The sequence below is a fragment of the Prunus avium genome, chromosome 1 (genome assembly GCF_965620075.1).
Source record: "Prunus avium chromosome 1, drPruAviu1.hap1.1, whole genome shotgun sequence".
Lineage (NCBI taxonomy): Eukaryota > Viridiplantae > Streptophyta > Magnoliopsida > Rosales > Rosaceae > Prunus > Prunus avium.
The window spans coordinates 24,904,553-24,920,019 of NC_142284.1; the positions used below are offsets into that span (position 1 = coordinate 24,904,553).

The window sequence follows — 15,467 nt, forward strand, 5'->3', positions numbered from 1 at the left end:
GTCATTTGGTGAGTTTTGAGTGAAATCCAATCGCTAGAAGTATGGAATACACCAACCACTCCAATTAGGAACGAACTGCCGTTGAACTTGAATTGTCCAATTTCTCAAACCGATTGATTTCGGATCGAGCCCCAAACTTGGGCAACATCATAATATGGTGGGAGGAGTCATTTGGTGAGTTTTGAGAGAAATCCAATCATTAGAAGTATGGAATACACCAACCACTCCAATTAGGAACGAAATGCCGTTGAACTTGAATTGTCCAATTTCTCACACCAATTGATTTCGGATCGAGCCCAAAACTTGGGCAACATCATAATATGGTGGGAGGGGTCATTTGGTGAGTTTTGAGTGAAATCCAATTGCTAGAAGTATGGAATACACCAACCACTCCAATTAGGAACGAACTGCCGTTGAACTTGAATTGTCCAATTTTTCAAACCTATTGATTTCGGATCGAGCCCCAAACTTGGGAAACATCATAATATGGTGGGAGGAGTCATTTGGTGAGTTTTGAGTGAAATCCAATCACTAGAAGTAGGGAATACACCAACCACTCCAATTAGGAACGAACTGCCGTTGAACTTGAATTGTCCAATTTCTCACACCTATTGATTTCGGAACGAGCCCCAAACTTGGGCAACATCATAATGTGGTGGGAGGAGTCATTTGGTGAGTTTTGAGTGAAATCCAATCGCTAGAAGTAGGGAATACACCAACCACTCCAATTAGGAACGAACTGCCGTTGAACTTGAATTGTCCAATTTGGAACACCTATTGATTTCGGATCGAGCCCAAAACTTGGGCAACATCATAATATGGTGGGAGGACTCATTTGGTGAGTTTTGAGTGAAATCCATTCGCTAGAGGTATGGAATACACCAACCACTCCAATTAGGAACGAATTGCCGTTGAACTTGAATTGTCCAATTGCTCACACCTATTGATTACGGATCGAGCCCAAAACTTGGGCAACATCATAATATGGTGGGAGGAGTCCTTTGGTGAATTTTGAGTGAAATCCAATCACTAGAAGTATGGAATACACCAACCACTCCAATTAGGAACGAACTGCCGTTGAACATGAATTGTCCAATTAGGAACGAACTGCCGTTGAACTTGAATTGTCCAATTGCTCAAACCTATTGATTTCGGATCGAGACCCAAATTTGGGCAACATCATAATATGGTGGGAGGAGTCATTTGGTGAGTTTTGAGTGAAATCGAATCTCTAGAAGTATGGAATACACCAAGCACTCCAATTAGGAACAAACTGCCGTTGAACTTGAATTGTCCAATTTCTCACACCTATTGATTACGGATCGACCCCAAAACTTGGGCAACATCATAATATGGTGGGAGGAGTCCTTTGGTGAGTTTTGAGTGAAATCCAATCGCTAGAAGTATGGAATACACCAACCACTCCAAGTAGGAACGAACTGCCGTTGAACTTGAATTGTCCAATTTCTCAAACGGATTGATTTCGGATCGAGCCCCAAACTTGGGCAAAATCATAATATGGTGGGAGGAGTCATTTGGTGAGTTTTGAGTGAAATCCAATTGCTAGAAGTATGGAATACACCAACCACTTCAATTAGGAACGAATTGCCGTTGAACTTGAATTGTCCAATTTGGAACACCTATTGATTTCGGATCGAGCCCAAAACTTGGGCAACATCATAATATGGTGGGAGGAGTCATTTCGTGAGTTTTGAGTGAAATCCAATCGCTAGAAGTATGGAATACACCAAGGACTCCAATTAGGAACGAACTGCCGTTGAACTTGAATTGTCCAATTTGGAACACCTATTGATTTCGGACCGAGCCCCAAACTTGGGCAACATCATAATATGGTGGGAGGAGTCTTTTGGTTAGTTTTTAGTGAAATCCAATCGCTAGAAGTATGGAATACACCAAGGACTCCAATTAGGAACGAACTGCCGTTGAACTTGAATTGTCCAATTTAGAACACCTATTGATTTCGGATCGAGCCCAAAACTTGGGCAACATCATAATATGGTGGGAGGAGTCATTTGGTGAGTTTTGAGTGAAATCCAATCGCTAGAAGTGTGGAATACACCAACCACTCCAGTTAGGAAGGAACTGCCGTTGAACTTGAATTGTCTAATTTGGAACACCTATTGATTTCGGATCGAGCCCAAAACTTGGGCAACATCGTAATATGGTGGGAGGAGTCATTTGGTTAGTTTTCAGTGAAATCCAATAGCTAGAAGTATGGAATACACCAACCACTCCAATTAGGAACGAACTGCCGTTGAACTTGAATTGTCCAATTTGGAACACCTATGGATTTCGGATCGAGCCCAGAACTTGGGCAACACCATAATATGGTGGGAGGAGTCATTTGGTGAGTTTTGAGTGAAATCCAATCGCTAGAAGTATGGAATACACCAACCACTCCAATTAGGAACAAACTGCCGTTGAACTCGAATTGTCCAATTTGGAACACCTATTGATTTCGGATCGAGCCCAAAACTCGGGCAACATCATAATATGGTGGGAGGAGTCATTTGATGAGTTTTGAGTGAAATCCAATCGCTAGAAGTATGGAATACACCAACCACTCCAGTTAGGAAGGAACTGCCGTTGAACTTGAATTGTCCATTTTGGAACACCTATTGATTTCGGATCGATTCCAAAACTTGGGCAACATCATAATATGGTGGGAGGAGTCATTTGGTTAGTTTTGAGTGAAATCCAATCGCTAGAAGAATGGAATACACCAACCACTCCAATTAGGAACGAACTGCCGTTGAACTTGAATTGCCAATTTCTCACACCTATTGATGTCGGATCGAGCCCCAAACTTGGGCAACATCATAATATGGTGGGAGGAGTCATTTGGTGAGTTTTGAGTGAAATCCAATCGCTAGAAGTATGGAATACACCAACCACTCCAGTTAGGAACGAACTGCCGTTGAAGTTGAATTGTCCAATTTGGAACACCTATTGATTTCGGATCGAGCCCAAAACTTGGGCAAGATCATAATATGGTGGGAGGAGTCATTTCGTGAGTTTTGAGTGAAATCCAATCGCTAGAAGTATGGAATACACCAACCACTCCAATTAGGAACGAACTGCCATTAAACTTGAATTGTCCAATTTGGAACACCTATTGATTTCGGATCGAGCCCAAAACTTGGGCAACATCATCATATGGTGGGAGGAGTCATTTGGTTAGTTTTGAGTGAAATCCAATTGTTGAGCCTATTCCTAACAACTAAAATGAGTTATTAAAAATAGAAACTTCAATTCTCGCAAGTGCACGAACCATTTATAGTATAGCTTATGAAATACGAGGTCGATCCCACGGAGAATGGTAACTTGGTTGCAAGTTAAACTACTTAGAATGATGGAAAAACTGAAAACAAAGAAACAAACTAACTAACAATTGGCAAGGTCTAGGACAGAATCCTAGCACCACACACGCACTCGAATGGGGGGTTTTTGTTGTTTAAATGAAAACAAGAGAATGAAATGGAAGTGCTGGAAGTAAACAATGGCAGCAATGAACAAGTTGTGAAACAATGATTGAGAAGTGTTAGAGCCTTGGAATCTTCCACTAGTCTTCCTATCCAAGTTATGAATGCATAGAAATTGACTCAAGCTTCATTAACAATAGATTATCGCATACAAGCCTATGGTATCTATGTGCAGGATGCATGATTCTCCTAAGGCATGTAATTGTGCATGGTATCTACACAACACGTGATCTCTAATATGCAACCTAAGCATGGTATCTACTTAGAATAAAGCATATAAGAGTCATTAAGTTCCTTGAGAATATGATAATCACACAAGTCCTAGAACATGGTATCTGTCCTAGTCAACCTATGGTTATTAACCCCTTGAATGATTCTTAGGCCATTCATGTGTTGCTTGTGAAAGGAGAGTAGAATTGGTGAATCTAAACCCCTTCCCAACCTGTGCTAGATGCATAAAATCCTAGTTAGCTACTCCAAGAAAACATACATCAAGCACATAATAAGCTGGAGATTAACAACTTGATAATGAAAGCAAGGAAATCAATTAACTATGAAATCATCCATAACATTGAATATTCATGACTAGGGCTTCATCCTAAGCCCTAACAAAATGGATTAGTTAAACATAATTATGAATACAGAAGATAAGAAATACATAGGTAGAATAAAGAGAATAGAAGAACTAGCTGGTGGCAGCAAGGTAGTTTCCAGGACAGCTCCCAGCTCTCCCTCCTTTGCAGCTAGCTCTCTCTCTCTCTTTGTGGTGAATCTGAATGTGTGTATGGAAGTAATGGATGAAGTGAATTGTGTCTGGGATGTGGAATGGAAGTGGTATTTATAGGGAGAAGGAAAGGGGAATTCTGAATTGAATATGACTAATGCATACAACACTTGTATTTAGATAATCAGAATTGGTTGCTGCACTAATAAATCCCACCAGCAGCCATAGGTCATCTTCATGTCAGCATGATCAAGCATCCATCCAGAAACCAATAGCTCATGCCTAGCTCACCATGACCAAGCATCCATCAGCTCATCCTCATGTCAGCATGATGTGTATTTTGATGGGCTCACGGATTGGGTTTGGCTGAATCCAAATATGACTTTAAGATATCCATTTTGAAGTTCAGAATGTCTCTGATCCAACCACACAAGTATTGGCCCAATCCAAGCTCGGATGAAGAAGATAAGTCCGAAATGAACTTCTAACTCAATATCCAGTTTTTGCACGTTTTGCACCATTTTGCTTCAAAAGCAATCTCTTGCTGCCTTCAACCTATAGAACACACAAACATAGGTAAGTGACTTGAAATAAAGAGAAACTAAACAAAATTACTAAGTAACGAAGGCATGCAAATGTGTGAAATTATGAACTTATCAAATACCCCCAAACTTAGACTTTGCTAGTCCTCGAGCAAACAAAATAAAACTACAACTTAGAAAACAGAAAATAAGCAGCTAGCCTTCCAAACAATATCCTCAAAGAATCATCAAAGTATATGGTTCCAAAGAAACACAACAATCACAATCTAAGTTCCACACATGATTCAAGAGTGTGCAAAGCTTACAATGACATCCTTTTTAGCTAACAAGTATTTCAATGCTGCATGATCAGTGTAAACAATGACCTTGTTAGTAATCAAATAAGATCTGAACTTCTCTAAAGCAAATATGACAGCTAATAACTCCTTCTCTGTGGTGGAATAGTTGAGTTGGGCATCGTTGAGGGTTCTACTAGCATAGTAGATGGCATGTGGCTTCTTATCAACTCGCTGCCCCAAAACAGCTCCAACAGCATAATCTGAGGCGTCACACATCAGTTCAAAAGGCAAGCTCCAATCCGGTGGCATAATGATTGGGGCAGTTGTGAGCATCATTTTCAAAGCATTGAAAGCATTCTCACAGTTTTGATCAAACACAAAATCCATGTCCTTGGCAAGGAGATTGCACAAAGGCCTTGCAATCTTAGAAAAATCTTTAATGAAACGCCTATAGAAACCTGCATGGCCAAGGAAAGAACGTACTTCTTTGACAGAAGTAGGTGAGGGCATAGAAGCAATCAAATCAATCTTAGCTTTATCTACCTCAATTCCATTACTAGAGATGACATGACCAAGAACTATGCCTTGGTTAACCATAAAATGACATTTTTCCCAATTAAGCACAAGGTTATTTTGTTCACATCTAGCCAACACCTTAGATAAGTTATGCAAACATTGATCAAAAGAATCACCAAAGACAGAGAAGTCATCCATGAATACCTCAATAAACCTTTCTACCATGTCGGAGAAAATGCTCATCATGCACCTTTGGAAAGTGGCTGGGGCGTTGCAAAGACCAAAGGGCATCCTCCTATAAGCAAAAGTACCAAAGGGACATGTGAAGGTTGTCTTCTCTTGATCTTCTGGGGCTATGGCGATTTGGTTGTAACCTGAATATCCATCAAGGAAGCAATAGTGGCTATGGCCAGCCAATCTCTCAAGCATTTGATCAATAAATGGAAGAGGGAAGTGATCCTTGCTTGTTGTTGTGTTGAGCTTCCTATAATCAATGCAAACTCTCCAGCCCGTGGTCATCCGTGTTGGTACAAGCTCGTTTGCTTCATTCTTCACCACTGTGATACCTGATTTCTTGGGGACAACTTGTATTGGGCTCACCCATTTACTGTCAGAAATAGGGTAAATAATACCAACATCTAAAAGCTTCATTACTTCTTTCCTTACCACCTCCTTCATGTTTGGATTGAGACGTCTTTGGGCATCCCTCTTAGGCACTGCATTGTCCTCCAATAGTATCCTATGCATGCACGATGTTGGGCTTATGCCTTTGATATCTGCAATGCTCCATCCAATCGCAGTTTTGTGCTCTTTTAGAACCCTCGAAAGCTTCTTCTCATCATTTGGTTCGAGGTGTGAGGCAATGATAACAGGTAGAGTCTCACTCTCACCTAAATAAGCATATTTAAGGTGTGTTGGCAATTGCTTTAATTCCAACTCCGGTGCCTGCACAATAGAAGGTAAAACCTTATTAGTAGGTGCGGGTAAAGATTCAAATTGGTTTGCATACCTCTTTCCCACTTCTATGTAGCTATCCATGCTGCAAACAAGCTCAAGAAGTAAAGGAGAGATCACAGCCTCTAATCTGTCCACTTCTTCTTTCCTTATGCTTTGTGTGATGCATGCTTCAATAGGCTCCAAATAACTCATTGGCAGTGCTTCTTTCACCATATTATCAATTGCATCAAGCTGGAAAACTTCATGCTCATCACTTGGAAACTTGGAGGCTTCAAACACTTTGAATGCTATTGTCTCATCAAACACGTTCATAGTCAATGTACCCTTCTTCACATCAATAATTGCACCGGCAGTTGCCATGAATGGACGACCAAGAATGAGTGGTAACTGATTGTCATGAATTGGTGCTTCTTCCATTTCCAACACCAAGAAATCAGCTGGCAAAATCAGCTCTTCTACTTTCACCAAAACATCTTCTAGAATGCCCCTAGGGTACCTGATAGTTCTATCTGCCAATTGAATGCTCACAGATGTGGCTTGCAACTCACCAAGGTTAAGTTTCTCATAAACATGATATGGCATAAGGTTAATGGATGCACCAAGATCAAGCAAAGCTTTTTGAAACTTAAAATCACCAACTATACAAGGTATAGAAAATGAACCTGGATCCTTTAGCTTTGGAGGTAGCTTTCTTTGTAAGACTGCACTAACCTCTTCACTTAATGCAACCTGTTCATGCTCTTTGAATCTCCTCTTGTTAGTGCATAGATCCTTCAAAAATTTTGCATATTTTGGAATCTGAGCAATGGCATTGAGCAATGGGATGTTGATTTGCACTTTCTTGAATATTTCCATTATCTCATCCAAGCCTTGATCTTTCTTTGACTTTGATAACCTGCTGGGAAAGGGTGCAATAGGCCTAAAAGCATTAGATGAAATTGGAACTTGATTAGCATTAGATGATACCTTAGGGCCTGTGCTCTTTCCAAGAGAATTGAGGGGCTGTTTGGTGGAACCTGTTGGCTGCCCTTGTGGTGGCTGAATGATCTCCACGTTTTCTCCATCTTCTTGCTCTTCATTGGCATCTCCAACCTTATTATCAACTTGTTTACCACTTCTCAAGATGTGCACTGCTTTAACTTGCTCATGATGCCTTGGATTCACCTCCGTTTGGCTTGGAAAAGTTCCGGATGCTCTATTGCTCATGGAGGATGCAATCTGCCCAACTTGCACTTCTAGTTTGTTCATTGCATTTTGAAGATTCTGATTGGTTTGCATCTGTTGCCCCATGAACTTCTTGAACATGTCTTGCAATTCTCCCATTTGATCACCCCTTTGCTCTTGTACTTGTTGGGGAGCTTGCTGGAATTGCCTTTGTTGTATTTGAAATCCTGGGGGAGGTCCTTGAGATTGTTGCACATTTGAATTATTGCTCCACCTGAAATTAGGATGATTTCTCCACCCCGGATTGTATGTGTTTGAGTAAGGATCATTCTGAGGATTCCTTCCTTGAAGGGCATTTGCTTGCTCTAGCATGTGCTTTGCAAAAGATTGGTCTTGAACTTCCTCTTTGCTTCCTAGAGGGCCAGTCACTGCCTGTTGAAGCAAAGAACACATAACATCAAGTTTTGCATTAATCTCATTATTAGTACTTACCTCAGAGACCACAGCTTTCATAGGAGCTCCTCTTCCTTTATTGTAGCTCCATTGTTGAGAGTTGGTACTCAAAGATTCAAAGAGAGTAAAAGCCTCATCTGCTGTTTTGTTCATCAGTCCTTCTCCACTTGTTGCATCTACCATCATCCTTTCGGAATCAAGCAAACCTTCATAGAAAGATTGCATTTGCATCCAACTCTCTATATTGTGGTGTGGGCAAGAACTCATCATCTCCTTGTACCTCTCCCAGCATTCATGAAAAGCTTCTCCTTCTCTTTGTGTGAAACCAAGAATTTCCTTTCTAATCTTGTTAGTCTTTTGAGCTGGAAAGAATTTCTGCAAAAACTTATTAGAAAGCTCATCCCAAGTACGAATTGAAGCATTAGGCAAAGAGTATAACCATGACTTAGCCTTATCTTTTAAACTGAATGGGAATAGCCTCATCTTAATCTGCTCATCATCAAGTCCTTGAATTTTGATTGTAGCACATATTTCAAAGAATTGCTTAACATGCATGTAAGGATCCTCAGTGGTATTACCATAATAAGTTGGAAGAAGATGAATCATACCACTTCTAAGCTCAAACCTGTCAATTGTGAGTTGAGGATAGACGATGCACGAAGGTTGATCAGTGACTTTGGGGATGGAAAATTCACGCAGGGGTTTCCTAGGTTGGACAACAAGCGCACCACCTCCTTCATCATTATTGTTGTTGTTTGGAATCTCTGCCATCTTGCTTGAACCTTCAGATTCGTAGCTCTCAGATTCAGCACTTAAAGAACTATAATTCCTCCTCAAACCAACACGTACAGCAAAAGTTCCTGGTGAAATTGGCTCAGAATCAGATTCGGACATATATGCACACACAAGAAACCAATTAGTGCCTTCAAATGGAGATAACAACTAAAAAGAAAAACAGAATACAGAAATAAAAACCAACGAAAACAAAAACAAAAACACTCAAAGTAATCTAACTATAGCACCATCGTTACCGGTTCCCCGGCAACGGCGCCAAAAACTTGTTGAGCCTATTCCTAACAACTAAAATGAGTTATTAAAAATAGAAACTTCAATTCTCGCAAGTGCACGAACCATTTATAGTATAGCTTATGAAATACGAGGTCGATCCCACGGAGAATGGTAACTTGGTTGCAAGTTAAACTACTTAGAATGATGGAAAAACTGAAAACAAAGAAACAAACTAACTAACAATTGGCAAGGTCTAGGACAGAATCCTAGCACCACACACGCACTCGAATGGGGGGTTTTTGTTGTTTAAATGAAAACAAGAGAATGAAATGGAAGTGCTGGAAGTAAACAATGGCAGCAATGAACAAGTTGTGAAACAATGATTGAGAAGTGTTAGAGCCTTGGAATCTACCATTAGTCTTCCTATCCAAGTTATGAATGCATAGAAATTGACTCAAGCTTCATTAACAATAGATTATCGCATACAAGCCTATGGTATCTAGGTGCAGGATGCATGATTCTCCTAAGGCATGTAATTGTGCATGGTATCTACACAACACGTGATCTCTAATATGCAACCTAAGCATGGTATCTACTTAGAATAAAGCATATAAGAGTCATTAAGTTCCTTGAGAATATGATAATCACACAAGTCCTAGAACATGGTATCTGTCCTAGTCAACCTATGGTTATTAACCCCTTGAATGATTCTTAGGCCATTCATGTGTTGCTTGTGAAAGGAGAGTAGAATTGGTGAATCTAAACCCCTTCCCAACCTGTGCTAGATGCATAAAATCCTAGTTAGCTACTCCAAGAAAACATACATCAAGCACATAATAAGCTGGAGATTAACAACTTGATAATGAAAGCAAGGAAATCAATTAACTATGAAATCATCCATAACATTGAATATTCATGACTAGGGCTTCATCCTAAGCCCTAACAAAATGGATTAGTTAAACATAATTATGAATACAGAAGATAAGAAATACATAGGTAGAATAAAGAGAATAGAAGAACTAGCTGGTGGCAGCAAGGTAGTTTCCAGGACAGCTCCCAGCTCTCCCTCCTTTGCAGCTAGCTCTCTCTCTCTCTTTGTGGTGAATCTGAATGTGTGTATGGAAGTAATGGATGAAGTGAATTGTGTCTGGGATGTGGAATGGAAGTGGTATTTATAGGGAGAAGGAAAGGGGAATTCTGAATTGAATATGACTAATGCATACAACACTTGTATTTAGATAATCAGAATTGGTTGCTGCACTAATAAATCCCACCAGCAGCCATAGGTCATCTTCATGTCAGCATGATCAAGCATCCATCCAGAAACCAATAGCTCATGCCTAGCTCACCATGACCAAACATCCATCAGCTCATCCTCATGTCAGCATGATGTGTATTTTGATGGGCTCACGGATTGGGTTTGGCTGAATCCAAATATGACTTTGAGTGAAATCCTCATAATATGGTGGGAGGAGTCATTTGGTTAGTTTTGAGTGAAATCCAATCGCTAGAAGTATGGAATACACCAACCACTCCAATTAGGAACGAACTGCCGTTGCACTCGAATTGTCTAATTTGGAACACCTATTGATTTCGAATCCAGCCCAAAACTTGGGCAACATCAAAATATGGAGGGAGGAGTCATTTGGTGAGTTTTGAGTGAAATCCAATCGCTAGAATTATGAAATACACCAACCACTCCAATTAGGAACGAGCTGCCGTTGAACTTGAATTGTCTAATTTGGAACCCCTATTGATTTCGGATCGAGCCCAAAACTTGGGCAACATCATAATATGGTGGGAGGAGTCATTTGGTGAGTTTTGAGTGAAATCCAATCGCTAGAAGTATGGAATACACCAACCACTCCAGTTAGGAACGAGCTGCCGTTGAACTTGAATTGTCCAATTTGGAACACATAATGATTTCGGATCGAGCCCAAAACTTGGGCAACATCATAATATGGTGGGAGGAGTCATTTGGTGAGTTTTGAGTGAAATCCAATCGCTAGAAGTATGGAATACACCAACCACTCCAATTAGGAACGAACTGCCGTTGAACTTGAATTGTCCAATTTCTCACACCTAGTGATTTCGGATCGAGCCCAAAACTTGGACAACATTACCATATGGTGGGAGGAGTCATTTGGTTAGTTTTGAGTGAAATCCAATCGCTAGAAGTATGGAATACACCAACCACTCCAATTAGGAACGAACTGCCGTTGAACTTGAACTGTTCAATTTCTCACACCTATTGATTTCGGATCGAGCCCCAAATTTGGGAAACATCATAAAATGGTGGGAAGAGTCATTTGGTGAGTTTTGAGTGAAATCCAATCGCTAGAAGTATGGAATACACCAACCACTCCAATTAGGAACGAACTGCCGTTGAACTTGAACTGTTCAATTTCTCACACCTATTGATTTCGGATCGAGCCCCAAACTTGGGCAACATCATAATATGGTGGGAGGAGTCATTTGGTGAGTTTTGAGTGAAATCCAATCGCTAGAAGTATGGAATACACCAACCACTCCAATTAGGAACGAACTGCCGTTGAACTTGAATTGTCCAATTTGGAACACCTATTGATTTCGGATCGAGCCCCAAAATTGGGCAACATCATAAAATGGTGGAAAGAGTCGTTTGGTGAGTTTTGAGTGAAATCCAATCGCTAGAAGTTTGGAATACACCAACCACTCCAATTAGGAACGAACTGCCGTTGCACTCGAATTGTCCAATTTGGAACACCTATTGATTTCGGATTGAGCCCAAAACTTGGGCAACATCATAATATGGTCGGGGGAGTCATTTGGTGAGTTCTGAGTGAAATCCAATCGCTAGAAGTATGGAATACACCAACCACTCCAATTAGGAACGAACTACCGTTGAACTTGAATTGTCCAATTTATCACACCTATTGATTTCGGATTGAGCCCCAAACTTGGGCAACATCATAAAATGGTGGGAAGAGTCATTTGGTGAGTTTTGAGTGAAATCCAATCGCTAGAAGTATGGAATACACCAACCATTCCAATTAGGAACGAACTGCCGTTGAACTTGAATTGTCCAATTTCCTACACCTATTGATTTCGGATCGAGCCCAAAACTTGGGCAACATCATAATATGGTGGGAGGAGTCATTTGGTGAGTTTTCAGTGAAATCCAATAGCTAGAAGTATGGAATACACCAACCACTCCAATTAGGAACGAACTGCCGTTGAACTTGAATTGTCCAATTTGGAACACCTATTGGTTTCGGATCGAGTCCAAAACATGGGCAACATCATAATATGGTGGCAGGAGTCATTTGGTGAGTTTTGAGTGAAATCCAATCGCTAGAAGAATGGAATACACCAAACACTCCAATTGGGAACGAACTGCCGTTGAACTTGAATTGTCCAATTTGGAACACCGATTGATTTCGGATAGAGCCCAAAACCTGGGCAACATCATAATATGGTGGGAGGAGTCATTTGGTGAGTTTTGAGTGAAATCCAATCGCTAGAAGTATGGAATACACCAACCACTCCAATTAGGAACGAACTGCCGTTGAACTTGAATTGTCCAATTTGGAACACCTATTGATTTCGGATCGAGCCCCAAACTTGGGCAACATCATAATATGGTGGGAGGAGTCATTTGGTGAGTTTTGAGTGAAATCCAATCTCTAGAAGTATGGAATACACCAACCACTCCACTTAGGAATGAACTGCCGTTGAACTTGAATTGTCCAATTTCTCACACCTATTGATTTCGGATCGAGCCCAAAACTTGGGCAACATCATAATATGGTGGGAGGATTCATTTGGTGAGTTTTGAATGAAATCCAATCGCTAGAAGTATGGAATACACCAACCACTCCAATTAGGAACGAACTGCCGTTGAACTTGTATTGTCCAATTTGGAACACCTACTGATTTCGGATCGAGCCCAAAGCTTGGGCAACATCGTAATATGGTGGGAGGAGTCATTTGGTGAGTTTTGAGTGAAATCCAATCGCTAGAAGTATGGAATACGCCAACCACTCCAATTAGGAACGAACTGCCGTTGAACTTGAATTGTCCAATTTCTCACACCTATTGATTTCGGGTCAACCCCAAACTTGGGCAACGTCATAATATGGTGGGAGGAGTCATTTGGTGAGTTTTGAGTGAAATCCAATCGCTAGAAGTATGGAAAACACCAACCACCCCAATTAGGAAAGAACTGTCGTTGAAATTGAATTGACCAATTTCACACACCTATTGATTTCGGATCGAGCCCAAAACTTGGGCAACATCATTATATGGTGGGAGGAGTCATTTGGTGAGTTTTGAGTGAAATGCAATCGCTAGAAGTGTGGAATACACCAACCACTGCAATTAGGAACGAACTGCCGTTGAACTTAAATTGTCCAATTTGGAAAACCTATTAATTTCGGATCGAGCCAAAAACTTGGGCAACATCATAATATGGTGGGAGGAGTCATTTGGTGAGTTTTGAGTGAAATCCAATCGCAAGAAGTATGGAATACACCAACCACTACAATTGGGAACGAACTGCCGTTGAACTTGAATTGTCCAATTTCTCAAACCTATTGATTTCGGATCGAGACCCAAACTTGGGCAACAACATAGTATGGTGGGAGGAGTCATTTGGTGAGTTTTGAGTGAAATCCAATCGCTAGAAGTATGGAATATACCTACCACTTCAGTTAGGAACGAACTGCCGTTATACTTGAATTTTCCAATTTGGAACACCCATTGATTTCGGATCGAGCCCAAAACTTGGGCAACATCATAATATGGTGGGAGTCATTTGGTGAGTTTTGAGTGAAATCCAATCGCTAGAAGTATGGAATACACCAACCACTCCAATTAGGAACGAACTGCCGTTGAACTTGAATTGTCCAATTTCTCACACCTATTGATTTCGGATCGGGCCCAAAACTTGGGCAACATCATAATATGGTGGGAGGAGTCACTTGGTGAGTTTTCAGAGAAATCCAATCGCTAGAAGTATGGAATACACCAACCATTGCAATTAGGAACGAACTGCCGTTGAACTTGAATTGTCCAATTTGGAAAACCTATTGATTTCGAATCGAGCCAAAAACTTGGGCAACATCATAATATGGTGGGAGGAGTCATTTGTTGTGTTTTGAGTGAAATCCAATCGCTAGAAGTATGGAATACACCAACCACTCCAATTAGGAACGAACTGTCGTTGAAATTGAATTGACCAATTTCTCACACCTATTGATTTCGGATCGAGCCCAAAACTTGGGCAACAACATAATATGGTGGGAGGAGTCATTTGGTGAGTTTTGAGTGAAATCCAATTGCTTGAAGTATGGAATACACCAACCACTCCAATTAGGAAAGAACTGTCGTTGAAATTGAATTGACCAATTTCTCACACCTATTGATTTCGGATCAAGCCCAAAACTTGGGCAACATCATTATATGGTGGGAGGAGTCATTTGGTGTGTTTTGAGTGAAATTCAATCGCTAGAAGTATGGATTACATCAACCAATCCAATAAGGAACGAACTGCCGTTGAACTTGAATTGTCCAATTTGGAACACCTGTTGATTTCGGATCGAGCCCAAAACTTGGGCAACATCATAATATGGTGGGAGGAGTCATTTGGTGAGTTTTGAGTGAAATTCAATCGCTAGAAGTATGGAATACATCAACCAATCCAATAAGGAACGAACTGCCGTTGAACTTGAATTGTCCAATTTGGAACACCTATAGATTTCGGATCGAGTCCAAAACATGGGCAACAGCATAATATGGTGGGAGGAGTCATTTGGTGAGTTTTGAGTGAAATCCAATCGCTAGAAGTATGGAATACACCAACCACTGCAATTAGGAACGAACTGCCGTTGAACTTGAATTGTCCAATTTCTCATACCTATTGATTTCGGATCGAGCCCAAAACTTGGGCAACATCTTAATATGGTGGGAGGAGTCATTTGGTGAGTTTTGAGTTAAATCCAATCGCAAGAAGTATGGAATACACCAACCACTCCAATTGGGAAAGAACTGCCGTTGAGCTTGAATTGTCCAATTTGGAACACCGATTGATTTCGGATCGACCCCCAAAACCTGGGAAACATCATAATATGGTGGGAGGAGTCATTTGGTGAGTTTTTAGTGAAATCCAATCGCTAGAAGTATGGAATACACCAACCACTCCAATTAGGAACGAACTGCCGTTGAACTTGAATTGTCCAATTTGGAACACCTATTGATTTCGGATCGAGTCCAAAACATGGGCAACATCATAATATGGTGGGAGGAGTCATTTGGTGAGTTTTGAGTGAAATCCAATGGCTAG

At 40.7% G+C, this 15,467-nt stretch overlaps 1 non-coding gene across 1 annotated transcript; it reads left to right on the plus strand.

The window, feature by feature from the left end:
- The first annotated feature begins 8,378 nt into the window (after window positions 1-8,378).
- On the plus strand, window positions 8,379-8,485 carry LOC148297646 (small nucleolar RNA R71). Its single transcript, XR_015833278.1, has one exon. It is a non-coding gene; the product is annotated as a small nucleolar RNA R71 (small nucleolar RNA).
- Window positions 8,486-15,467: the final 6,982 nt, after the last annotated feature.